The sequence below is a fragment of the Silurus meridionalis genome, chromosome 12 (assembly GCF_014805685.1).
Source record: "Silurus meridionalis isolate SWU-2019-XX chromosome 12, ASM1480568v1, whole genome shotgun sequence".
Classification (NCBI taxonomy): Eukaryota; Metazoa; Chordata; class Actinopteri; order Siluriformes; family Siluridae; genus Silurus; species Silurus meridionalis.
Window position 1 is genome coordinate 20,766,299 of NC_060895.1, and position 26,899 is coordinate 20,793,197.

A 26,899-nucleotide genomic window follows, 5' to 3' on the forward strand; every position below is an offset into this window, starting at 1 on the left:
GTACGCTAAAAGGATTTGCTATTCTGATGGCAATGAGATGCTCATTGGCACAAATACTTACTTTCGTGCAATGAACAAAGTATTTTAAGAAACGTACAGGCTTCGTCGTTATGAGAAATGCACTTTCTGGTTTGCTAATGTTAGGAATGATTCGAGAAATGCTTCAAAGCAACTGAAATCAACTGTGAAAATACACTGAGACACTCCTACTTGGCCATCAGGAGAACTGGTATTCAGGTTCCTATAATCAATGTGCATGCACACATAGCATTTTGGAGGTGTGGTTTTAAAGTGGGCATTTAATACAGGGTCAGATTTGATTTTCAAAACAAATAATTTCAGCTAGAAAGTAGGGACGTAATTAAATCTGCTTGCATTATTCAAGTTCAAGTTTCTATAGTGCTTTTCACAATGGACATTGTCTCAAAGCAGCTTTACAGAATTTAAGAATTTAAGTGAATGGTGTGTGTTTATCCCTGATGAGCAGCCTGGGTTGACTGTAACAAGAAAAACTCTTTTAGATGTTATGAGGAAGAAACCTTGAGAGGAACCAGATTCAAAATGGGAACCCATCCTCATTTGGGTAACATCAAGAGTGTGATTATAAATCTTAAAAAACAAATTATAACACCAGAGAGTGATTATGTGATTATGAGTAATGCTTTTTCTACAGTCAGTTGACATTATGGAACCAGGATCTACTGAACAACTCCTAAAATAGCTTAACATTTGAGATCATCATAGATCCAACACCAACTTCTCCATGGCAGAGCCTTTAAACACTCAAAGTGGTCCAATGTCCAAACTTTAAATGAAGTGGGATCCAAACGGCACTGCTACATCTCTAGATGGTTCAGCAGGTTTTATGGTCCACACCTACTTCTTTGAAGGTCCATAATCTTGATCAAGAGGTCTGAAAAAAACGAGCAAACTCTTGAAGAAAATTAACGTAGGGTCCTAGGGGGGCATGTACATGGAGATAGTAGGGGTTTTTCTATGTATGACTGAAAGTGCCAGCCGGCGAGTGCACTCGGATAGACGCCAGGAAAAGCGAGGAAACTCGGGTGGGCGATAGAAAGTGAAAGCGTGCAGATCCACGGAGGAAGGAGGGAGGGACCCAAGAGTGAGGCGGGCGGGCGCCGGAGGAAGGCGGGGGGAACTGGGAGTGAGGCGTGAGGGCGCCGGAGGAAGGCGGGGGGATCCACGAGTGAGGCGGGCGGGCGCCGGAGGAAGGCGGGAGGGGTCGCGAGTGGCCGCCGGCGGACGTCAAACTGGAAAGGCGTCCCCGGGAGTGTGTGGTTGAGCCCCGGCGTGAGTACTGGAAAGGAAAAATGAAACTAAAGAAAGAAAGCGGAACCAGTGAATGTGTTACAGAACCATATAATCATTTAGTTAATCCAGGTCTTAGTGCCACAGAGTGATCTAATGTTTGGAAGTCCAAGCTTTAGAAAAAAAAAAAAATGTGTGTTTGTTTATTTGACATTTTTCAGTTTTAACTGCAATAAGATCATTTCTGGATCTTGTGTATTTATTCCTTGATTTTACAACACAGGGAATAGACATGTTTTCTATAAAGTGGGCTATGTGTATACTTTTAACTATTTGGTTTGTTGTACATCTTCTATCATAATTGTAAATTGCATGATGTCTTACCAGTCAGATGGTATGATCTTGGAGATGTTGTCTGATAGGACTGCTGCTTCAACTCTGCTGGGGTGCAGGCCATCAGGACGAAAAACAAAAACAAAAACAAATAGGACATTATAATTATATTTGTAATATTAGGTGCACTTGAAGCATGATATCTAAGAAACTTGTGTGACAAAAATATTTCCTAGAGGCATTTAGTAACTGCCTGGTCACAATGGTTTAACAAAGAATGCTACGAGTTTATTTATGAATAATTTAATAATTGCAAATTGAAGTTTGTAAGAAATTGTGCTCAAGAATAATCTCAAGAGTCAAGAAGTCAAGTCAAGAAGCTTTTTATTGTCATTTCAACCATATATAGCTGACGCAGTACACAGCGAAATGAGACAACGTTCCTCCAGAACCCTGATGCTACATGCAACAACATTAAACAACAATTCCAGAAACAGAAAAACACAGCGCTAAGGACTAGTAAGTGTCCTCGCCACATAAAGTGCATGTGTGCAACCTGGTGCAAACAGTGCAAAGACAACACAAGACAGTGCAAAGACAACACAAGACAGTGCAAAGACAACACAAGACAGTTCAAGACAACACAAGACAGTTCAAGACAACACAAGACAGTTCAAGACAACACAAGACAGTTCAAGACAACACAAGATAGTTCAAGACAACACAAGACAGTGCAAGACAACACAAGACAGTGCAAAGACAACACAAGACAGTTCAAGACAACACAAGACAGTTCAAGACAACACAAGACAGTGCAAAGACAACACAAGACAGTTCAAGACAACACAAGACAGTGCAAGACAAAACAAGACAGTGCAAAGACAACACAAGACAGTTCAAGACAACACATGACAGTGCAAAGACAACACAAGACAGTGCAAAGACAACACAAGACAGTTCAAGACAACGCAAGACAGTGCAAAGACAACACAAGACAGTTCAAGACAACACAAGACAGTGCAAGACAACTCAAGACAGTGCAAAGACAACACAAGACAGTGCAAGACAACTCAAGACAATGCAAAGACAACACAAGACAGTTCAAGACAACTCAAGACAGTGCAAAGACAACACAAGACAGTTTAAGACAACACAGGACAGTGCAGGACAAAACACAAAATAGCTCCGGCAGTAAACTTGTTGTGACTAGACAAAGTGAACAAAATTGAACAGTAGCCAAAATGTGAACAAAAGATGTTGTGCAAAAGAGCAATATAGCAGCAGTACAGAGAAGATGTGCAAAAAAAAGCATTTAAACAGTTTATGGTAATGAAGTGAAGTTTATGGTAATAAAGTGCGTCAAGTAATGCATAGCTGAGGTTGAGGAACTGTCAGAGCTGTCAAAAAACAGACACACCCCTTTAAAGCAAAGCCACACCCATTCCAGGTTAAACCTGCATGCAAGCACAGATTTGTAGTATTGTTTTATATCACAAGTCCTGACCATTATATCTAATGTTGTATATCTGAAGTTCTATGTGAGGCTTAAGGTTGTATGAAATGTAAAAATAAAAAACATGTCAAGGGTTGCGTTGGGTTGGTGGGAAAACTTGGATCTAGTCCAAACCTTTGATAAAAAAAAAAAAAAAAAATCAAGCCAACTTTAACCACATGGTCTGTGAATCAGACTTTCTCATGAAATTAGGTTCAACAAAGCTGTTACTGTACGGTTCTCAAATCTCGTACGGTTCTTATACCTGCAGTAATTATGCTTCAAAATTATCCAAAACCTCTTCAGACTAGTTATAATGAGTTCATAAAAATGTGACATTTTGTTCTGAGGATCTTTCGTGCCCCCTTTCTGAACGAGACTGGCATAGCGTTTGTGAACATAATGACAATACCGACTGGAGGAGTTTAATAGCTTTACCAGAGAAAGCCTGCCGGTCTAATGTCTCATATTTAAAAAGACGCTTTCATAATGAGTCAGACCGAGCTTGGCTGGTGAAAACAGATGGTATTTCGAATCAACAAATGTCCAACAGTGTGCTCAGGGGATTGAATCTTATGTATTAAAAGTGGAATTGTGTATTTTAAAATGAGAAAATTAGCTTGGGCACAAGCAGGAAACACCCTAAAGATTCCAGATAGCTGAGAATATCTGTGTAACTGCGGTAAAACCTTTGCATTCTTCCTGAGTTCCTGGCAATTTAAAATGTGGTGTCTTCCTAATTCAAATCCCCCAACCTCTTCAAAAAACCCTCCAAAGGGATTCTGCTTTTTCCTTCTGTCTTTTTTTTTCTCTTTTATGTTCTGTTTTTTTTTCCTGTCTTGCTCTTTAAGGTCTTGTCAGGCCACTTGCGTGACTAGAGGGAGTGGAAAAAAGTGAGTCTTCAAAACCCCATTGGCACGCGAGCCTGATCTATTTTTGAAGCACGCTCCCTTTTTTTCCCTCAACGTAAGATGCAAGGAAAAAAAGAAAAAAATTACGGCAGCCATGGGCGAAGAGAGTCAGTGGTGGAGATGAAGGTCTGGTTCTCATTTTCAGGCCGCCCTGCCTCCCTGGTTTACTCTGCCAGAGAATGAGTATGCAGTGGGGAGAGGAAGGCCACCGTGACTCCGGCTCCATCCCTACCACTCAGCCTCTGTCACTTAACAGACACCCTGGGCTGCTTCTCATTAGTGCTTGCAGCTGCTCAATCCTCGAGCTTCCACGCTTTGCAGTATTTTGATTAATTTCTCTGTTATGTTTTGCCGTTTTCATTCCACATGTCCACCAAGATGGAACCATTGCACTACCTCATTCTCGCCTCATTTTCATTAAAAGAGAGTCTGGCTCAATAGCCAGGCCCCGAAAAAGCTTGCCATGCTTAATTGAAAATGGAGAAATCTGGTTTCTTGAAGGCTTTTCCTCTGATATGCACGCAGTACATACAAGATGTCTTGTTTTGGTAAATCAGTCTTGCTGACAGAATAAAATGTATTTCAGCTGGCTAGTCATCATTAGCTCCGAGATGCCGTTACTTAGACAAAATACTGGCGAAGCAAAGCCAGGAATTGAAATTGAACCGAATTAATCAGTACCGTTTAGGCTTCTTAGTGGTTACGCCTGATCATTTATACTCCCAAGTTGCCCTAGTCGATCAATCACACCTTATTATGAAAGCAAACAGAAAACCAGAAAACCCCAAACAAATCCTTATGATGAAGTAATTGATTAAATGTCTCTGGCAACGTTTTGAATATTTAAACTTGGTATTTACAGAACAATTTAAAGCCGGTGTGCAACGCCATCAAATACAACCAAACCGCCAAACCCGAGTGTGAATTTAACTCCTGCTTGTCTCATCCGTTTCATCCTGATTCATGATTACGATGGCAAAAAATGAAGAACAAACTGTCTGGAAATGTTAAACTCGTGACACACTTTTTTTTTTTATTGTGGGACCTCAAAAATCAACAAGACAATCATGAGGTGAGACACTGTTTATGACCTCAGCTCTCATCTTATAGCCTGCACTGCTTGCCACTCTCCATGTTTATTTTACAGACAGACTGATCGATGGCTGCAGACAAAACATTTCCGTTGTCGTTCTCATGAGATCGTGGGACTTTCTCGTTGAGGATGCCTGGGCCTGCTTTTAAACAATGACAGACTGAAGTACTTAAATAGCAAATGTGAAAGTGTTTGTTTGATTTAGCAGCTAACTATGGACCTGCACCAACTCTCATTATACTGTATCAATCAACCTGTGGCAGGAGATGAAAACATATTTTCTGAACAAAAATCATTTAAATTAAGTATTTTAGACACTTCAGTTTGAAATCTATAAAAAGAAAATAAGCTCTTTTTTGTCACACTGTTATTCTCGAGTATCGATTCTGTTGTTCTAACCTCATCACCACAAGTCCTGCTTATTCTCTTTAGGTTTCCATCTCTGTGGTTCTCTGGCTCTCGTACTGGTCCGGCCTCTGGGGATGGATAGAGAACGAGATTGATGGAGTGTATACAGACATCTTCCAGTCTCTCCACAGCACGAAGGAACGAGAGGAGAGCCAATGAGAAGATTTGGTGTGCTCTCTTTTTCTGGGAACATGTGTCTTGTAGAGGTGAGGACACTAAACAAGCTGACATCCTTCACAACTAGTGTGCTAGACAGTTATCTCAGTGAGTGGAAAGGAAAAAATTCCTACTTTATGAGATAAGGCAAGATAAGTGGCGTAAATCATCATTTCATTCTGGAAATATCATTTAGAATACAATCTTGTTCTATATATCAAATTATTTCTAGATATTTATTTGAAGTCTGGCTTGCCTGGTCATTTTGATTATTTTAAGTCCATAAAAAAGGGTAAACTCATCTGCCAAGAAAAGCAATGTTCATGCCTAATATTAGTAAAAAAAAAAAATTGATCTGATCTGGAAATCAGGCCTGATGTCTGGAAAAATAGCAAAAATATTGTTTTTGTCTACTGGCAACATACACTATATATTCGATATGTGCATTTTCATAATTAAGGTTGATGCGATTCACATTTCGATGCACAGCCAAAGATATTATACATTAAAGACACACATGAAGCAGCTACTGATGCGATACAATTCACCCTTATTACGATGCAGTGCGATCCGATTTTTGACTTGATTCAACACAATGCGATTAAATGCAATACGATGCAATGGAAAAAATATGATGGTATACAATTCAATATGGTGCAGATTGTTTACTTTTATTTCGTTGATTCAGACAGACAGCAAATCACAAATGTACTTAAGTGCCTTCTGATTTGAACGCATGGCCCTTTCACAATCAGGACTTGTAGTAAAAAAAAAAGAAGAACAAAAAAAGACCAACTTCACTTCCACTCCAAACTGGAACCCTTAGTTTATAGCTTTTAGTTCCAGTAATGCTGCAGCATACAAACGCATCCTATATAATTGAATGCTTCGAACCATGTGCTAACAGTTTGGAGAAAAAACACATATGGGTATGATGGTATTATGTGTAACAATTCATTTTAGCAATATAGTGAATTTTAGCATAGAATTTTGTTTTGCCATATAGGATTTATTTATAGATTTTTTCTGTAATTGGCTGTATAAAATTTATTTTTATAGTATTTCGCAGACTCCTATATTCAAAGTGAATTACGCCTGAGCAATTGAGGGTTAAGGGCCTTGCTCAAGAACCCACCAGTAGAAGCTTGGTGGTGCTGGGATTTGAACTTGGGACCTTCCAAACCAGAGTCCAATGCCTTAACCACTGTGTAATTAGCCTCATAACGAATGTCATGCTTTTACCATGCTTTTTAGACAGTGACATGCTATAGCTATATAAATGAACAAGCTACGCACTCTATAAGTCTTATCAATTCAGTGGGTCATCAGATACGTTCAAAAAAAACGTCACCATCACAGTTGAACCGTTTTTTCAAGAGCTCAGACTTTAAAAAGCAGAACATTTGCAGTTCCAGTCCTTTGTTTTTTTTTTATAATAAGTATATAAAAAGTAAATAAAAAGTATTTATAATAGAAAATTTCACTATTTGAAGGTTATCATAATAGGCTATTTTAAAAAGCTATAATCTAGCTATAATTAAAAAAATTTGTACTTGCCCTTTTTTAAAATGTCAGCTATTCAAAATCTGATTTAGGCTTTTACATGAATTATATTAATTATGCTTTTTATTTTATTTGCAGCCTTATAGATACATGTGTTCCTCAAAAGTTCTGCCTGAATCTTTCTCTAAAGAATTACTTTCGACTCTTTCAGAAATCCCCAAATTGGTACAAGGTGCAGAATTATCAAGACTGATAGAAAGACTATTATATTACCTCATCTCATTGCAAATGCGTATCCATAGATTTATCTTTATCTTTTTTTTATTTCCCAATATGGAAACCTTTAAGAGCAGCAAAGACTGATGAAAAATGATATACTATGGACTTTTATATGTATTTATTATAATTTTTTATTAATCTAGCCTGCTTTTGAACAGCTTTGGCTGACAGACGTGACAAAGTGTCTCTCTACAGGGTGTCCAATCAACACCCCCACTCCTACATTTCAAGCATAAGTTCTGCCCAGTTTTGCCTTAACACAAGCTTCTAGTTCTTTATTATGTGGAATTTTCTTGGCAAACTTGTTCAGAGAGTTTGTGTGAACGTTTTGCTGAAAAGATCTTGGACTCTTGTCTTTATATCATGTTGCACTGGCACCTGCTCTAGGGCTCAAGGCCGTTCCTCTCCTGCAGTGTCCTTGTTAGCTGTTACGAACATGCCAGTGGTGATGTTAATTGTTCGAGACCATTGGGGAGCCTGGATTTCCATCCTTCTTTGTGGTTACTTAGTGAATGTAGCAGATACATAATCTTGCATTAAGATTTCTTATTTTGGCCAAATTTGCAGGCAGCTTTTTGGATAAACTAATTCTTTAATTCTGTTCAACAAATTGGAGGGCAGTAAAAGATTTGGGTGGGTTCCTGAGTTACACAACAGGAAAATTTTCGATCAGCGTGTTTGGCATCATGAGTTTGAATCACAATGCCAAAAACATACATATCCAGGAGTCCAGCAGAGCAAAACTGGCCAGGTGTTGTACATTTCCTTTATGTGAATGGTGCTGGAAAGATGCCCTTATACACAATGACTTACAGTCTCAGCAGTGGCAGATTGGCAAAGCTGGGATTGGAATTTATGACCTTTTGAGTAGAAGTTCATCTAATCAGCTGTGCTTCCACTTCCTACCAAATGGATGGGATGGTGTACTCTCTCTTTCACCTGTCAATCACAGTAAAACTAGCCAATTAGAGGTATTTGTAAGCTAATGCATGCAGAAAAGGACAGTTAGTCTTTCCTCTAATTAGGATCCACTGCTATGTTTAGAAGTGTCTGAGGAAAAATGTTCAAACTTGATTTAATGCTAATGTTCATCAGTAACACAAATAACCACTCTTCACAACCATGGAAAACAGAAAAGCAACTTAGCATGTATTAAAGAGCACCAGGTAGCAGCTCTGTATGACGCACACCTTTGTTGGATCAGTACTATGCACATCCTCAGTAAAAAGTGTCTTGCATTGCCACTGAGTCATTGAATGAAATTAATTGTAGGGATTATTGTTTCTTAATTCAGAGGTTAAAATCTCGTTTATATTTAATTACCCTTTTTTTTTATGTAGCTGGGTTATGCATCTGACCTAGAAGGATAAGGGCATATCTATTAATCTGTTCTGTCTTTTCTTTAATGCTGCACATAGTCTGCTGTGGCCTGGTATGATATCTATGCCTGTGGCTTTATCCTGATGCTCTGTTTTTGCTTGAAGCTTCTGCACTTTGCTGACTCACCTTATGCAGCTGTGGATGGTCCCACAAGGTTACCTTAAAGGGGTGCATTTTCTAAAAATAGTCTCTGCTCACACTTTCTTTAAATGCTCTTCTGGAGTCTGTGGGTCATAATCCTATATTCACTGCAAATCAACCAATCAACCAATCAATCAATCTATCTATCTATCTATCTATCTATCTATCTATCTATCTATCTATCTATCTATCTATCTATCTATCTATCTAGTACAATATATATACATATACTACTTGACTGTCTGTCTGTCTGTATGTCTGTCTGTCTGTCTGTCAAACTAACCATCTATCTATCTATCTATCTATCTATCTATCTATCTATCTATCTATCTATCTATCTATCTATCTATTACAATATACATACATATACTACTTGTCTGTCTGTCTGTCTGTCTGTCTGTCTATCTATCTATCTATCTATCTATCTATCTATCTATCTATCTATCTATCTATCTATCTATCTATCTATCTATCTATCTATCTATCGCTCTGTACATATATGTGTGTGTGTGTGTGTGTGTGTGTGTGTGTGTGTGTGTGTGTGTGTGTGTAGGTTTTAGGTTAAAACATTCATTGATGGAAAAGCACTAATGCTTAATGTTCCCTACAGAAGGACAAGTGTAAAAGCCTTAAAGCTTTCAGATCTGTCTTTGCATTCAATCCGTCCATTTCCATTGATTCATTCGGCAGCCTTTTTCCCCCTTCAAAACGACTCACAAGTGAGGAGGAACACGGTCAAAGCACAGAGCTGAACAGTTGATAGTTGTACTTTGTACTTAAGTACCCAAAGGTACATTCTGACTCCAAACCATTAGCAAGAAATCTTAAATGTTGAGCCTCTACAGCCCACCAGAGTAGAACCATAAGGCAATAATAATAAAAAAAAGTGTTGCAAGACGGACATTTAAAGCTTATCAAGCAGTACAGAACTCTCAGGAACGCAGTTTTGTGTGCCATATAGCCTCAGGGAGGAGCAATGTAGCCTCTGATCTCGTTGTGATCTTTCCTAATGAAGTTGTCAGTTATCCACAACTTTTAAACTTTTTGGCTGTGATCAACTGTTGCCAATTAAGGTTTATGCTTCAGCATGCACTGGCAGTGGCAGAAATCGCTGTAAATCAAACCTCTACTCCTGACTGCTTTACTGGCAAATTCACACAAAACGATTTTTTGCTATAATGCAAGGGAACTGTATAGCCTTAAAGAGTGTACATCTGCTACATTTATGGAGCGCACCATGTCTGGAAAAAAAAAAGTCAAAAAAATGTATACTCGTTTCAAGAGTTGCTTCTAACTAGAGGCTAGAATTAAAGATTAGGACCGTAAACTGGAGACCTGGTCCATGTGAAAATACTTAATGGCACCTTTGATTTACTGAAGGATATACTAAATGCCAGCACTGCCTTCCTGTGAGTGTGATTTCAGATGTGCTCATTCGGTGCCATTTCTTTCAAGGGTCTTAAGCTGACTAGTTTATGGAGGCCTGGTTTTTTAGGAGTGTGGTTTCTCCCACTGTGCAGGAGCAAGGAGGAAAGGCAGGCAGGGTGGGCCATTGGGAGAGCACTCAAAGGCATTAGGAGAAGGTTAGAACTATTTAGCATTAGCTTTTCTACGCATTCTTCCAAAGGAACCTTTCCCAAGTCTTGGTAATGTATGGAATCGCTCAGCCAACACTACACTAACACCATTAAACAAAATGTAGGTGGCTGCAGATGGATTTTCCTTATGGATATATATTTGAAGGGAAAAATCCATCTGCAGCCACCTTCGTTTTTAGGTTCATTTTGTTTAAATACATCTCAGTTGTAGCTCTGAATTTGTCTGGGCGTCGGGTGAATCAAAAAGAATATGACGACAGCGAGAGTGCCTTGAAGTTGAAATAACGCAGGTTGAATAAAAATTCAAGTGCAACAGCATCACGTTACTAACAAATGAACTACGCACACCTCGGTCACACTGATCAATCTCTCTCCTGCACTTTTTGTGCTTACACAACCCATTTCCAAACGTTTTCGCTGACTAATAGCTACGTTCTGTAGCCAGAAAAAGTAAGATATCCATAAATAGTTGTACTGTCAGTTTTCATTTGCAGAACTTGGCTTGGATGGCTATTCATTTCCATGAAGTTATGTGACAAAATGCTTTTGACAACACTTTTTAATTATGCTGCACATGCAACTCTGCGGTGTCTGTCGCTACAGATAGAATCGGCTTTCTTGGAGATACTCAAACAATAACTTAGCAATAAGACTCTCTTCTCTTCAGGGGTTCATTATTTTTTATTTGTTTTAGAAGATTTTATGTCAAATATATTCATTTTTATTTTAAGATAAATAAATGTGAATGAATAAAATGCAGTCACTTAATACACCAGCAACTGATTTATTCAGTCCTGTTGGATTTGAAGCAAATCCTAATGGATCTCGAATAAAAATTTCTTTACAATTTAATCACAGGCACCCTTGTCCTTAACTTTATTTACTTTTATTTTATTTATACAACTTAGGGTTCAAAGGCCTTGCTCAAGGGCCAAGGAGCAGTAGCGTGTGGTGCTGGGATTTGAGCTCAAGCCTGATTAATAGAAAGCACCCACAGATCTTTTTTTTTTTTCAATGTAGCTTTACACAATCACCCACTTCTCACTTTATGCTTAGAGAAGCAAATAAAAACTTGATATTAAAAAAAATTATTCTTCTTTCAGCTGCTCCCATAAGGGGTCGCCACAGTGGATCATCCATCTCCATACTACTGTCCTCTACATCTGCCCCTTTCAAACCACCTACATATCTTCCTTCACCACATCCATAAACCTCTTCCTTGGTCTTCCTATTTTCCTCCTTCCTGGTGGTTTCATCCTCAGGATTCTTCTACCGATTTACTCCATGTCCCTCCTCTGCACATGTCCAAACCATCTCAATCCCACCTCCCTCACCTTGTCTCCAAAATGTCCTACATGTGCTGTCCCTCTAATAAACTCTAATCCTGTCCATCCTCATCACTCCCAACGAAAACCTCAACATCTTCAGCTCTGCTACCTCCAGCTCCACCTCCTGTCTTTTACTCAATGCCACTGTCTCTAAACCATACAACATCTCAGGTCTCAACACAGTCCTATACACTTTCCCTTTCACTCTTGCAGATACCCTACTATCACAAATCACTCATGTCACTCTTCTCCACCCACTCCACCCTGCCTGCACTCTTTTCTTCACTTCTCTAACACACTCTCCATTACTTTGCACTGTTGACCCCAGGTACCTGAACTCCTCCACCTTCTCCACCTCTTCTCCCTGCATCTGCACCACTCCACTGCCCTCCCTCTCATTCACACACATGTACTCTGTCTTACTCCTACTGACTTTCATTCCCCTTCTCTCCAGCACGTACCTCCACCTCTCCAGGCTCTTTTCAACTTGCTTTCTACTCTCACCACAAATAACAATATCATCCACAAACACCATAGTCCATGGAGACTCCTGTCTGACCTCGTCCGTCAACATGTCCATCACCAATTGAAAATCATATGGTATGAATATAAAAAACATTAATGGAACATCCTGAAAACCTGAAAAGTTATTATCAGGTTATTAAAAAGTTGACCAGTTACAAAATTAGCATCATATTTAAAGATTCATCACATTCACATTTACTTTCATCCACTCAGGTATCCCAGGACATGAATGCAGTCAAATGAAAGGGAAGCAAGAAAACAGCGTTGTAATCAAAAGCGAAAGTTAACAAGGATTAAATCTTTGGTCACATCAAATCGATATCCCCGTGTTGTACGTGCCTCATGTCTGTTATTAGTCTAAACATACCTCTTGATCCATATGCGCTTGTTTTCCGAAATCAATAACGTCATTTGTATGATTTCCCTGCGTCATATCCAACAATAAAAACACCATTATTGCAGTAGCGATAAAACTCGAACAAGCCTTCATCATCAAGATTATTTTCTCTGACAGCTTGCCAGCAGTGTATTATTAGAGCAAGATGATGGAATAAAAGCCAGATACAACAAGCTGTTTTGCTGCTTTTATAGCCATTACTGCCACTTTGGAGTTCAACGAGGTGTGTGTGAGTGTGTGTCGGTGTGTTTTTGGTGTTTGTGCATGCCAGAGATACACACATAAAAGTTCTCAATCTCTATATAGCTGTATTAGCATGTACTGGTAATGCATTCAGTCTTAAACCACAGTCTGATAGTGATGATTGTGTTCATGAAAACTCATTTGGCAACAGCATTGTTACAGGAACAACTTGCACAACGATCAGAGAAGTGCTCAGATAAATGGAGGACTCGATTATTTGGGGAAATTGTACAAACACAGAAAACTGAGATTCTCAAAACATGGAACCTGGAATATTGCATCTTTTTTTTAAGCTAATGTCTGTGAATTGCATCTGTAGTTTATAAGCTTACGATTGGGATTCTGTGGACACATTGGATATTTTTGAAAGTATAACTAAACCATACACTCTGTATTCACACTGCTTGTTTTTCTAGATGTTGGCTGGCCAGACAGCTATAAATTAACACTGCATGAGTAAGTTTTAGCAGATTTCGTTTTCCTGTGATGTTGGAGGTAAAATCACTCTATCATATCATCCATTTATTCACCGTAAAGTAGAATTGATCGCTAGCTGTAGCTGTCGTGTTATAATGTGTGTATGCATAGATAGATAGATAGATAGATAGATAGACAGACAGACAGACAGACAGACAGACAGACAGACAGACACATTTTTAAGGTATTTAGCAAATGCAGAGTACAATACTTTTAATTAACTGCTTTATCATTAGATAGATAGATAGATAGATAGATAGATAGATAGATAGATAGATAGATAGATAGATAGATAGATAGATAGATAGATAGATAGATAGATAGATAGAGAAGTCCATCCAAAATAATTAATGCAAAATGAATCTCATTAAAGTTTTACAATATTTATTAAAGTTTCCAAATATATTGACCAACAAACCTCTCAGTTAATGACTTGGTAAAACCACTTTTGGCTGCAATTACAACTGCTTGTTTTCTGGAATACGTTTCTATCAGTGCTGCACATCTGGTTCCTGACATTTCTGCTCATTCTTCTTGGTAATGTGTCTGTGCATTGCCATCAGATTGAAGTCTGGCCTTTGACTGAGCTCTGTGATGTTTAGGTTCTTGGGTTTTGAGCCACTCTTTTATAGCTTTGATAGGATTTTTTTTTGTCCTTTTGGACAATGGACTGTCTTTTAAACTGGATAAATTTTTTTTTCTCCCACATGTGTATTTGCATCTGCATCCTGTCTGACAAGATTTCTTGTTTTACAAATGAAATCCCAACAAAATAATAGTACCATCACCATGCTTCACTTTTTGGACAATGTTGGGTTTATAACAAACTTAGAAAGTCTCCAATATGATGCCTTGCTAGATTTATAAGAGCAGTTGTTTTTCATCGTGTGCAATTTTGGTCCGTGTATATTTCATATAATGTTCTGAATCAGCTATGGTGAGGAAAAGTATTGCTTTATAAATGTAACATTGTAATGATTAATATACTTGTTTAAAGCCTTTGTGCTCTCTGGCAAGCTGATATGAACCACAAGGTAGGAAATTAGCAAGAAATGTGTTTTTAGCTACTGAATAAGACACATTAATGCAAGACATATTGCTTTTTTGCAGTCTTCTTCTTTGTAAAGCAATATTTATGTAAATGCACTATTTTAGTGTGTAATCAAATAAATCATGTATTTTCTTTGGCAATTCATTTAGGTTTTATGTTTATTTAGCACCTCTGTGCTCAAGCAGGCTCATAAACACGATTCAACAAACTTCTGAATAGTTTTTAATATCAGAAAGTTCGCATTTGCTTTTTTAGCCAAGTCTCTTTTGTAAAGTTGTAGCAATATAGCCTGTCCCAAATGACACTCTCTTGTGTTCTCTTGATAATGGTGACATTATTGCAATTTCTCTCGCTCTCAAACACTTCTTTTTCTTGAGATCTGTGAGGAATCTGTTCCAGCAAGTGAAAAAGAGCTGCCCGGTATCTCAGCCAACAAGAAACCTCCATCAGCTTTCGATAAAAAAAAAAGGGAAAATATGTTCGACGTTAGCACGGTCATTTCAAGTAGGACCGCATGTGGCTTTAATGTTGATATGGACATTAAATCAGCAGAATTCCTGCAATATTTTCACATCATTTTGATGCCATAAGAATAGGAGCCGCTCACAATAGAAAATGGAAAAAGACAAAACAGGCCACCACAGAATGCAACACAGTCGCATGAAGGATATGGTGAGACTTGAACTTGATATTCTCAGTAAAATAAAGAAGGGTAATTGAGATCAGAGCTAAGTTTTCCTCTCGTTTCTTTTGGCTCGTTCATCTCGCAAAGAGGTTAAACTGGGACATATAATTGAAACAGCATATATGATAGACCTTTGACATGCCTGGGTATTTGCTATAGAAGCCAAAACAATGGCAATAGCTCACGTACATTATTACGTAGCACCCACTGGACTGTAGGATCATAATTCTTCTGTCTCTTTTTACTAAGGCACTCAGGCACACATACACACTCTCTGACATGGCAGCATACATTTTTCTGCCTGCACGCCGGCAAAAAGCTGTAAAGATTTATTGAGATTCTTGGTCTGTGGCCTGTTAAGTGATCCCAGGTTCATGTCAGACACACTCTGAACTCCCACAGACACTTGTAGACGTTAGCAAACACAACAGTGCGCATGTGAAGGTGAGACCGAACTACACACCATCCCACATCCGCAAGGTTTCTGCCATCCCCTCAGTTTTCCTCAGCTTCGAAGAAGGAAACCCTGTGAGTTTCCTATGAAGTTTAAATAAACAACAAAAAAAATCCTCTCAGGAATCTTTGGTTAGTTAGCAAGTTAAGAAAATCAATATGTGACAACATGTCTGGTTCCTCTCAAGGTTTCTTCCTCATAACATCTAAGGGAGTTTTCCTTGCCACAGTCGCCACAGGCTTGCTCATCAGGGATAAATGCACACCATTCACCTTAACTGTTGATTTGTGTAAAGCTGCTCTGAGACAATGTCTGTTGTGAAAAGCGCTATACAAATAAACTTGACTTGACTTGACATGTGGAATTGAAGGTCAGATTCACATGTTGTTGAACATTTAAACCACTAAACACTGGATGTTGCTCAAAATTTCAGTAGTCAGGCAATATTTATGTTTCCTAGCATGGCAAAATTTTATGAGACGTTTAGAAGTCAATGCTTCTGTCAGCATTATATATCAACATTAATGATATATCGTATTTTCTTGGTAATTTAGTAGCACATACAGTATGACGTCGGTATTACTGACATTCCTGACCTTTTATTCTATTATCATTACACTCTTGATTAATACTGCATATTAGCTGGCTAAATGATAGGCTTCAGTTATTATCTAGATTATGCTTGGCATCCATATGAACACTTTCCAGAATGCACCTCATTTATCAAATCTTGAAATTTTGTTGTAAAAGTTTTAAAGTCTACTAAAAAATTGATCGGCTTCCATGGATAATTTTACCTCTTGATAATCCAGATTCCTTGTCCCTGCTAATGAAAAGCATCCCTATAACATGATGCTACCACCACCATGCTTTATTAAGTATTGTGGACAGTATGATGAGCAGGTTCAACCAAATGTATTACATAGTGGGTTAAAAAGTTTATTTTCCCAGTTATTTCTATGTCTACCTTGATATTTTAATATTTCAGTTCGTATCTATGAGAGCAGTTGTTTTCATTGAGTGTATTCCATGGCTTGTGTGTGTTTCCTATAATGTGTTGCATCGGACCTGGTGTAAAAAATCATGTCTATCGATTTTAAAAGCAATTTAGCAGCACATACAGTATGATGTTCATTACTTTTTCTTGCTCTGCCATTATATTTTTGATTAATGTACTAGCTTGCAAGGCCTCAATGATAGGCCTCAGGTATTAGGTAACTTTGTTTAGCATCCATATTTCTTTTTCTTACAAGGACCTTGTTTATCAAATTGTTTGGTTTTGTGTAAATGTTTTCAAAATTTAAGTCTACTGAAAATGTGGCATCAACTACCATAGAGATGCACTTACTTTTTATTTTATACTTTTTATTATTTTTGGGTCATATTTGAATTCTTAGTCTTGATTTTCTCCGTGAATGGATTTGCTGTGGATTGCTTTCATTACAATAAAACCTTAGTATGTCTGTTTTTGTCACGGATACACCAGACTTCAGAAACCAGGAGCAAAACAAGTTGTAGTTTATTGATCTTTAACAAAATAAACACAAGACAGGAAGAAAAGGGAGTTCAGAAAAGAATAGTCTTAGCTGTAGCGTGCTTCACAAGAAGCGTAGCGAGGAGCATAGGAAACTCAGGGGATTGCAGGAGCAGTAGGTAGTCCGGATGATGATCGGACGTCAAGTGAAGGGGAAGAGGGACATTTTAAAGGGGATGGGTTAATGGGAAACAGGTGCAGGTGATTAATAGTAGGCGAGGCTGAGCGAGAGTGTTGAGCGTTGGAGGGAGGGATGACTGGTGGTTTTCCGAGTTTTTTTTGTTAAATTCTCCTGATGGTAAAATAAATAAATAACCAACTGAAACATGTTTGGGATAAACACTATTATTCACTGTAAGTTACACAACAACAGGATTATGACCCCTTACCTACAGTATCTATCAGCCACTGCACACCACCTCAATGTCTGTACCTAATATATGTTTACAGTTAATTAGCACTTGCATTTACACTATTTTTGTGGACACCTGCCCATAAGATTGATATGTGCCTTTTGAAGATTTCCTTGTCCCCATTTGTTGCTATAATAGGCTCCACTTCTCTGGGAAGGTGTTACACTAGATTTTGGAGTTTGTTTGTGGAGATTTGTGCTCATTCAGCCAGTTAGTAAAGTCAGGTAATGATGTAGGTAAGGAGGCCTGGGGTGCAGTCTGTGTTCCAGTTCATCTCAAAGGTGTTTAATAGGGATGGGACCAGAGCTCTATAGCAGATCTTCCACTCTAACTCATGTGAAGCATATCTTTATAGAATTGGCTTGGTGCACCTGGAACAGGTTTGAGTCCCATAGTTCAAGTGAAGGCAAAATTACCTATTCAATCGTATGCCTCCATCTTTGTGGTAACAGTTTGAGGTAGAACTATATATGGCTAGAAATGTCAGATCCCTATACTTTTGTCCTCTATACAGTGATTGTATTCTTTAAATTAGTTAATTACATTTGAAATATATATCAAATAATCTTCAATTGCATTTACCTCAGTTGATCAATCTGAACATTTATACAGAAATATATACAAACTTTGGAGATTTTGTTGAGTGCAATGATTTTTTTTTTCCTCCAAACTAACTGGATCTTTATGAGTACCAAATTTCCTACTGTGTAGCCCTGCAAATGATTTCCAGCAATAAAAATGAATCCCAGTTTGATAAATGAGGCTCATTGTTCTCACAACTTGGACCACTTGATCAGTGTAGTGTGTTCGTGTGATCTTCCCATGTTGAAAGATTTCGCAAGTTCTATTCGAAAATACATAAAAAGACACACTCGCTTTCATATGGCCAGTTCGTTTTCTGTTGGCAGATAGAGAAAAAACAGCATGAAATGGAAGGTGAATAACAAGTTTTGGCACACGGAGACATGTGGATGGAAAACAAAACATAACGTGAGAGACTAAAATTTCCATTAGAAAGCAGCAGGCGTTTCTCTTTTTTTTGTTTGTTTGGGTTTTTTTGATCCAGGAATTGACACAAGTCCTGTGATATTTTCAACACCTCGTTTTTGGCATCGCATAAGAATCGTATTACCGCTTGCTTAGCTACAGTTCAATCTATTGCAGCCTCTTGAATTCATGTCTTATAAAGCATGAAGCATTGGTTTTATCAATCACATATCCCAAGGTCAAAGAGAAACCATGCACTGTTTTGGCCAACCTAAATCAAACAAATAAAAAAAAGACTCAGATTATTTCCAGCTTTACCAAGTATTAGTTTGTACTCATGCATTGGTTTTGTCAGTCAGTCCCGGTCTTATAAGGGTCAAGTATTCTGCTCTTTAGTAGCTCTGGACCAAACCCAGCTGGAGCAACATCCAGACAAGAGCAGTGGGACTGCAGTGAAAAATTGGCCAGACTCATCTGCTTTCACTTCATATCCCATCGTTCTGTATTGGTTGCATTTGCAGTACTGCCTTATTGGGTACCATGACGCCCAGTTCTAATCCATGCTGTAACATGAGACGTTTCTGTATGTGCCGGGCGTCTACTTTTAATTTGTCCAAAAACTCTTTAAACAGGCCTGAATATTTGTCATGTTCTTTTGAATGTGAAGCTCTTATGCGGCAGGAAGGTTATAATTTCAATAAAGTGTTATAAGACTACATTTCCCTTTTTTCTCCTCTTGGCTTGAACAATTCTTCACCTCATATAGAGGTTGCACTGTAACTTAGATTTGAAAGGAAACATTATTAGACCATGTCTCAGGGCCATGTTTTATTAAGGTGGAACAGTTCCAGATGATATCTTTTAGCACCAGCTAAAGCACAACCGTGAGCATATTTTTTACTTGAATATTGACTTCTTTGCATGTTGAATGTTTTTTTTTTTTCTTCTTCTTCTTCTTCCTGTAATGTTTAACATTGCATTCTGAGACAAGCTCTCCAATCAACACTGATTGAACTAAAAGTCAGACAGTGTCAGTGATGATGATCACCACTTTACAGAGCACCCTGGTGCATTTTGTTCCTGCGCTGACCTGAATATTCCTAAACGAGGTAATTAGAGTAATTTCCTTCTTTAAATCTGGGGTTTGTTCTGATTTTAAGAAGAATATAAACCATGGAAAGATATGAACTACCTGAAATATAAAAAGCTGCTTGGTATCTGTAATGAAAGGTTTTCTCAATTTTCAATTCTGATTTGTCAGAAGGTGTTGATATATATTTTATACAACATAAGTGGTAAGCCATATGTGGTTCTTCCCCAGACTTTACCACAAACTTTCAGGCACACAATTGTATTAGAAGTCTTTGAATATGGGAGAATTACATTTTCCTTCCCACTTCAGCTGGGAGATCCAAACCTGTTCCCCTGAGCACAAAGCCAGCTCCATGAAGATATACTTTACATAAGTTGGAGTAGATGATCTTGAGTGATCTGCTATAGAGCTCTGACCTCAATCCTATTGAAATGACTTGGGATGAACACTGTTTGCACCCCAGGCCTCCTCACCTTACCTGCATCGAGTACAAATCTCCACAAACACACTCCAAAATCTAGAGGAACATATTTCCATAAGCGTATACATTATTACAGGGGTGGCCAACCCGCGGCTCGCGAGCCGCATGCGGCTCTTTGGCTGGTTTCATGCGGCTCTTACGTTCATATCGATTTTTGTGTGTTTGATTTTTAATGTGCGTGTTCGCTTTGCTTAAGTTCAATACGGTATTTTTAAGACTTAAATGAGCTTGCCCCTACTGGGAAACTTTGCGGTATATCAGACCTTGGCATGAGGCCAATCATAAATTACAGGGATGCACCGAGAATTTTCGGAAATACCCAAATCACCGAAACAACACGGCAGAAACACAATTGTAATGACGCAATAAAAAAGCGCAGCAGCACACTGTTATCTGGATAAGAGCAACATGTCTGCGGTGTGCGGAGAGTGATTTGCAAAACATGCAATGCTGAAATTTCAAGAGGGGGTGTATCTGCAAAGAGTTTCTCCAAGTCGGGTTTAATTTATCACCTGAAATCCAAACATCCCGATTGCCATTCTAAATATAAGAAGAACGCGGCGCAGAAAAGTAAAGTCAATCCGAGCATGCGCACTCCGTCTGTAGAGGACGTTTTTGAAAAGGCAGGAAAGTTTTCCAGTGATGGTGCCAAGGCAAAAGGCATAACACAAAAAATTATAGATTTCATTGACTTTTGAATTGAATTTTCATTTCGGTGCATCCCTAAAATATTATCGTTGGTGTGGCCCTCTGACACAATTCAGGTTTCTCATGTTGCCCCTTGTAAAAATTTATTGCCCCCCCCTGCGGTATATTCATCTCACGCACATGTGCATTTGACATAAATTCCGTATTGAACTCAAGCAAAGTGAACACGCACATAAAAAAAAACACCAAGTCCTTGTTTTCTACCCTGAAACACGTGAAATCAAAGCATCGATCTGTTCTGACTGACACACATGTGAAAGAATTGCTTCGAGTGGCAACAACGGAATACGAGGCAGATTTGAAGGGGATTGTTCAAGGCAAGGAATGCCAAAATTCCCACTAAGTAACATGCATAGTAAAAGAAAAACGCTATTGTAAATTATTATATTTTTGTTTGTGTACTTGGTTAAACTAAGAGTTTGTGTGTGTGAGTGAGACAGTGCACACAATGTTCATTGTTGAAAATGACTGGCCTGTGGTCTTAGTACTGTAGGAGTCAATTTCTGTCATTATGTTGGTGTGTGACATTTACAATAAATCTGGCTGAGCAAAGGTGTGTGTGTGTGTGTGTGTGTGTGTGTGTGTGTGTGTGTGTGTGTGTGTGTAAGAGGAAGGGATGGGTGATGTTCATGTGTGCCCATGTGTATGATGTGGCTCTTTGCAGTAACACAGTCAAAACTGGTTGGCCACCCCTGCATTATTATAACAGCAAATCGGGACCAACCGGAGAATGGAATGTTCAAAAAGCACATATGAATCTCATGGTCAGGTGTCCACAAACATTTGTATAACAGAATCTCTGACAAGTTGTTCTTATTTTGAGGCAAATTACTGATGTTTGTATATTAATCAGGTCATTTGAACACTTAGTAACTATGAATGGTAGATAATATCATTTTTATATTCACAACGAAGAATAGACAAATATGTAACATTTATTGTGAAAGGAGTCTCCAATGTCTTCAGGATGAAGGGCTTTTTGATACAGTCAATATTGAAATTCAAAAGACAGGAAGACGAAGAGACTGCGGTGAGAGAGGGACGGTTTATAACTGAACCAAGTTAAGATCTTTTATATCAACCATACTGTATACAGTTAAACAAAAAAAAAACATTCCCCCATGACTAGTGCGCTACATCGGACAACATAAATGAACAGAAACAAACACAGAACTCCACAAAACTAAACTAACAACATAAAGTGCAAGATAATACAAGTAAACATGGCGACACCGTAGCACCAAAAAGTGCGGTTTGCAAGGTTTGTGCAAATGGATTGTCCATATAAAATAAATACTGTACATGTAAACATGGAGTTCTAGCAGCGGAAAATGTGCAAAATAGCAATTTTTGTTCAAAACAGAATTTTTACTGTTGATGTGTGTGTGTGTGTGTGTTCCTTCATGTTGAGGAGTCTGATGGCTTGTGGAAAAAAAACTACACAGTCTTTGATGCCTTTTTTCCAGACGGCAGAAGAGTGTGTGTGAGGGGTGTGTATGATCATTTACAATCCCGGTGGCTTTACGGATGCAGCGTGTAGCGTAAATGTCCACGACGGAGGGAAAATAGACCCCGATGATCTTCTCGGCCGTCCTCTTCAATCGCTTTAGGGTCTTGCGATCCGAAACAGTGCAATTCCCAATCCTGATGCAGCTACTCAGAATGTGTGGTGGGAGCTGCGCCTTCCTCAGCCTACTCAGGAGACGCAAATTGGTTTCGCAAACATTCCGCAGCATTAAGTGGATCTATAACCAGACAGAACCTCATTATTTAATTAATAACCATTGATAATTGAAGTAAACCACTTCAGCACATGCTGTTATTGGACAATAATGAACTTTATGGTCGCATTAATAACTATGCAATCCATTATATACTGTCACAGCATCCTGTCAGTGATTTTTTTTCAACAACTGAATATCCCAAAGTGGATTGTTTTAGGCCTTACACCCTATATAGTGATTTAGGCATGAGTATAAACAGTTCTCAAGGAGTAATTTGATACAGGCTTTTGTAACTGCTGAAATATAAATCTGACTAGCCATAGGCTGGCTCCCAAAGGAAAGGTGGTTGAGTTACAACAAAAAAAAAAAACCTTATTCCGTGTTCAGTATTTCCGACAGATACGCAAAGTTTTGCTGCAGCTCTTTTTTTTCCCTCCATGTTTGCTCTGTTTACTGAACTATTTAATAGAAGCAATACCAGATCCAGTCACTGTTAATAAAAGAGAATATTCAATAGTTTGCAACAAAGTGAGAAGCCCAAATATGATGCAATTACTCAGACAGTCCAAATATCTTGCAATCATTTTTTCATACAAATAAATCAGCTTGTCAGGACACAGCAAAACAGACTTCTAGGTGGTCCTTTGTGGGTAGAATTACTGCTCTTAGTGACTGGCATCTGGTAGAGTAGACCGTGAAATGCAAATGTGCTTTGCATTAAAAAAAAAAAAAAAAAAAAGAGGATATCACTACCTCAGGGTATTTGCGCGAAGGGGTAGAAGTCAGAAACCCCTTGAGGCCATGCGCGTGGAGGAAATGTATCGTCTCGTGTATCCAGTGAGGTGCAAGAACCCATTTGAATAAACATCTACATCCCAGTTTCACAGGTTTAGCTCAAAAACGCCCCTCTGAAACAGGTTCTACTGTGGGTTGGGTCTGTGCAAGACATCACGGGTTGCATGAGTACTTCTTTTCTCGCCCTTTGTAAAGGAGGGCTAAAATGATTTAGAGAGCTGGGTTGCGTGAACGGTATTTCTGTACCCCACACGAAAAGACGAGCACACCCAGATGGAAATGATGTGCTGCGCAGAGATTAGTTTGGCTTCTTTCAAAAACTCCCTGTTGAACTGACAGTGGCAGCTGCCTTTAACAAATGGCTTTCAGAAATGGCTCCGGGCCTGGCTGGGTTTGGAAGTAAAAATCTCGGAGATCTATGCAGTATTTGCTCTCGAAGTCTCATTTTAATGCCTCGAGGTTTCAAGGTTTCCAAACGTCACCGATAATTCCCCTGCGAAAGTGCCTCCCTAATCCGTGTTCAAATGCTAACACGTTCGAAATGGTTCGTTGCTTTTATGGCATCATTATATATCCGTGTGGCAAATCTATAAACACCTTTTTTCTCTAGCTCGGTTTCTTTTTTGGTCGTTGCAGACCAGCAGCAAGAGACCAAATCAAACCCAATATTTACTTCTCTATGGAAGCACATACCTTTGTTTTGGATCTCACACTTTCTCAAAAGTCCAAACCATAGATTATATTTCCTATGTAATGAACTGTTTGGTGGCCAGCTTTAAACCATAACACCTAAAGATCTTGTGAGTCCTTGCTTAATGCAGTCTAACACCTTCTCTTCTGGACTATATGTTTATTTCTCCATGGATACTAGCTCTGCTGATTTGGATGTCTTGCTCTGTAGAATATTCATATCTTTTAAAGCTGTTAAAGTTGTGTTAAAGAAATTCAAGTACAACCCCTGGTAAGAGAACAGTATAAAATATAAAGTCTCCAGAGATACGCATTGCTTAATATTGCAAGTTTCCTTTTGACAAGACAAAATACACTTTCCTATTACAGCTCTAACAGAAGAGAAGGTATTACTATGACTAAGCCCCAGTGGGGGGGGGGGGAAGAATGTCGGGAAGCTTTCAGACTGCACCAGCAGTAATGAGTGAGGCATTACTTTCTTCACCCACGAAACGGGAAACAAATGATGATGACTTTGCCTACAGACTAAACCTCATTTTCCAAGAAAGTGGCAGCTAAATGAGCTCTTGTGTGTGCTTAAAAATGAATGGTGGGAGCTTTGCGGCGATATTTTATAGATTCTTGGTGGGCAAAAACAAAAAGTATGCCATGCTTTGGTTCACATTATACCCCGTCACTGTTAAAGGGTTGATTCTGATTGGTCAAATTGTGTCTTTTTTTTTTAAGCAGCTCTGACAGAAAAATGTAGCTTCTAATATGTGATCATTTCTACAGCAATAACAAAATATAAGTTTGTATAGCAGATGCTTCATATGAATGGTAATTGTTGGTGGATTTTTTGAGTTTTTTTATGAAGGAATGTTTAATTAATGTTAATGGAAAGAGTGTAGAGTGTCATCACTTTGTAACAGTAAGAGGAAAAGGTACAACCTTAGGTTTTCTAACACGGGAATGTCTTCAGGATGGAGGAGTTTGCACTTGTTTTTGGTAACAGGAACCGTTTTTGTCTTATTAACATAAGTGATAACAGGAACTAGGTACCTATAGTGATTCATCGATGTTCCTTCATTGCAACTATAAACGAATAAAAAAGAAAAAAAGAATACAACCAGTGGTGGACAGTACTGAAGTATAATATTATTCATTACTGTATTTAAGTAGCTTTTTCACGTGTGCGTGCTTCACTGATGTAATTCCAAATACATTTTGCAAAATCAGTCCTTCCTTTTTATTTATGAGTCGATATATATACGGTCAAATCCACTAATCAGGGAAGAGCGTGCACTCTGTTTTGAACGTGTTTTGATCGCCGCTTGTATCTACTTATCATCAACAGGCAGTTCAGCATCAGTTCAACAGCAAGCAGAACATTTTGAGAGGAATAAATGATGGAAGAAACTCCTGACTCCAACTCTCCACAACACCCGTGGCCTTAATTGTAGATTTTATTTAAGTAGTCGAAAAGAAGGTTTTGGGCTTATGATCATTTTTATAATCAGGGTTTTACTAATTAATATCATAATATTAATAAATCGGTGTTCTTACAGCAACATTAGACTCTTTTTACAAATAAAACTGAGTTGATTAAGCAAAGAGTTATGTAAAAAAATGATAATAGGAACATTAAAGTTATAATAAATTCATAGTATTTTGGATACTTATGTACATTTAAAGGCAAATACTTTTGTACTTTTATTTAAGTAGAAATTTAAAAAGGAGCTTTTACTTTTACTGGAGTTAAAGTGTATCTCTACTGTTACTTAAGTACATGATTTATTTACTTTGTCCATTACTGAATACAACAAGGTACATGTTGTTATACTCTCAATGACCTCATTCTCCACATGAACCTGCAGTGGTAGCTGAGAAGTTAAGCTGTTGGACTTCTGATCAGAAGGTTGTGAGTTAAAATCCCAACACCACTAAGCTAACACTGCTGGGCCCCTGAGCAAGGCCCTTAACCTTAACTGATTAGATGTATAAATAAGAATAATGTAGGCCACTTTGAATAAGGGTGTCTGCCAAATGCTATATTCTGAACCAAATCATTTAAGCAGACCCAAAACACTTTATGGTCAAATTTCGACTCTGTTTTACATAAAATCCTCTTTTTTCTCATTTTTTCAGTGATAAAAATGCTCTTTGACTGATTCCCATGAGCGTCCATGAATACATCTGTGATTCAGTGCCAATCAAAACAGCTCCAAGAAATGCAAATCACATATGCAGTAACAGAACAAGAGGAAGCCTCATTTCTACTCAACCTGGCCTGTAAACTCCTCACACCGCCTGTGATACACAGCACCCTGGGAGTCCTATGGAAAGCTGCAAATAAAAGACTTCATCAGGAAAAATACGACATGGACCCAATAACCTGCGAATGTTCCAATAAATAGGATTGGAAAGAAAAAAGGTTAGAGGAGACGAAAAGGAAAGGAATATAAAAAGTGTTTCATGTTGCTAAGATTTGGGCCAGGTAGTGGTCTATAAACTGTCAGCTAACACCAGAGCGAGTGTTGTGGCTTGTTGTGTAAAAATGGCTGGAAAATATTGCCAGTACTGAACATTTTGTCAGCATTTATTAAGCATCATGAAAATGACCCTTGTTCCCGCTCAGACCTCGTCAACAATAAATGAGTAAATGAATCCATAAATAAATAGTGATTCACCGCATGAGCCATAATGGGACTAATCCGTTAATCGGGTTGTCATCAGGATCTAATGGTTTTAGAGATTTCCAAGTCCATTCAT

At 38.4% G+C, this 26,899-nt stretch overlaps 1 long non-coding RNA gene across 1 annotated transcript; it reads left to right on the forward strand.

Annotated features, from left to right (window-relative positions):
* Window positions 1–1,215: 1,215 nt before the first annotated feature.
* On the forward strand, window positions 1,216–26,899 carry LOC124395023. Its single transcript, XR_006927588.1, has 3 exons — window positions 1,216–1,311; window positions 5,531–5,712; window positions 26,276–26,899. It is a non-coding gene; the product is annotated as an uncharacterized LOC124395023 (long non-coding RNA).